Below are 1,743 nucleotides of genomic sequence, written 5' to 3'. Positions count from 1 at the left end.
CCACTCCCAGGTCCGCACCAAAGACGATTCTACATTCTCACTACCATTACAACCGTTCCCTAACAATGGATAATGTCCTATACTACTTACTTTCCCGCTCAATCACGGAGACGAGTTTTCCACGGTTTCCACCCCTCCCTCCATACCGCAGCAACACGAGTTTTTTCCACCCATTTCAGAATGCGCTCTTCGCGCCACAAAGCTGCCCCAAGACGCGCGAGCAATGAGCATCGAGCTTAAACATATCGCAAACGTCAAAAAGAATTTAACGGGATTAATATATATCGCGCACGTGCGATATGTTTGTCACAAGGCGCAAAAAATAATTAAAAAGGGAATGCAACACGAGGACTTCCCAGGAGGTCACCCATCCTAGTACTACTCTCGCCCAAGCACGCTTAACTTCGGAGTTCTGATGGGATCCAGTGCTTTAGTGCTTGTATGATCGAATCCGACGTGTTGCCCCGTCTTCGTCCCTTATGCTTGCCACTCCCAGGTCCGCTCCAAAGACGATTCTACATTCTCACTACCATTACAACCGTTCCCTAACAATGGATAATGTCCTATACTACTTACTCTCCTGCTCAATCACAGAGACGAGTTTTCCACGGTTTCCACCCCTCCCTCCATACCGCAGCAACACGAGTTTTTTCCACCCCTTTCAGAACGCGCTCTTCGCGCCACAAAGCCGCCACAAGACGCGCGAGCAATGAGCATCGAGCTTAAACATATCGCAAACGTCAAAAATAATATAACGGGATTAATATATATCGCGCATGTGCGATATGTTTGTCACAAGGCGCAAAAAATAATTAAAAAGGGAATGCAACACGAGGACTTCCCAGGAGGTCACCCATCATAGTAGTACTCTCGCCCAAGCACGCTTAACTTCGGAGTTCTGATGGGATCCGGTGCTTTAGTGCTTGTATGATCGCATCCGACGTGTTTCCCCGTCTTCGTCCCTTATGCTTGCCACTACCAGGTCCGCTCCAAAGACGATTCTACATTCTCACTACCATTACAACCGTTCCCTAACAATGGATAATGTCCTATACTACTTACTCTCCTGCTCAATCACAGAGACGAGTTTTCCACGGTTTCCACCCCTCCCTCCATACCGCAGCAACACGAGTTTTTTCCACCCCTTTCAGAACGCGCTCTTCGCGCCACAAAGCCGCCCCAAGACGCGCGAGCAATGAGCATCGAGCTTAAACATATCGCAAACGTCAAAAATAATATAACGGGATTAATATATATCGCGCATGTGCGATATGTTTGTCACAAGGCGCAAAAAATAATTAAAAAGGGAATGCAACACGAGGACTTCCCAGGAGGTCACCCATCCTAGTGCTACTCTTGCCCAAGCACGCTTAACTTCGGAGTTCTGATGGGATCTGGTGCTTTACTGCTGGTATCATCGCATCCGACGTGTTTCCCCGTCTTCGTCCCTTATGCTTGCCACTCCCAGGTCCGCTCCAAAGACGATTCTACATTCTCACTACCATTACAACCGTTCCCTAACAATGGATAATGTCCTATACTACTTACTCTCCCGCTCAAACACGGAGACGAATTTTCCACTGTTTCCACCCCTCCCTCCATACCGCAGCAACACGAGTTTTTTCCACCTCTTTCAGAACGCGCTCTTCGCGCCACAAAGCCGCCCCAAGACGCGCGAGCAATGAGCATCGAGTTTAAACATATCGCAAACGTCAAAAATAATATAGCGGCTTGCCACTCCCA

At 48.3% G+C, this 1,743-nt stretch overlaps 3 non-coding genes across 3 annotated transcripts; all 3 read right to left on the bottom strand.

Annotated features, from left to right (window-relative positions):
- Positions 1-334: 334 nt before the first annotated feature.
- On the bottom strand, positions 335-453 carry LOC119313845. The gene has a single exon (XR_005152107.1). It is a non-coding gene; the product is annotated as a 5S ribosomal RNA (ribosomal RNA).
- A 367-nt stretch (positions 454-820) lies between these two features.
- On the bottom strand, positions 821-939 carry LOC119313749. The gene has a single exon (XR_005152014.1). It is a non-coding gene; the product is annotated as a 5S ribosomal RNA (ribosomal RNA).
- Positions 940-1,306: 367 nt separating this feature from the next.
- LOC119313930 lies at positions 1,307-1,425 on the bottom strand. Its single transcript, XR_005152186.1, has one exon. It is a non-coding gene; the product is annotated as a 5S ribosomal RNA (ribosomal RNA).
- Positions 1,426-1,743: the final 318 nt, after the last annotated feature.

This window comes from Triticum dicoccoides, chromosome 5B, assembly GCF_002162155.2.
Source record: "Triticum dicoccoides isolate Atlit2015 ecotype Zavitan chromosome 5B, WEW_v2.0, whole genome shotgun sequence".
NCBI lineage: Eukaryota > Viridiplantae > Streptophyta > Magnoliopsida > Poales > Poaceae > Triticum > Triticum dicoccoides.
This window is presented reverse-complemented; position numbering and strand designations above follow the sequence as displayed.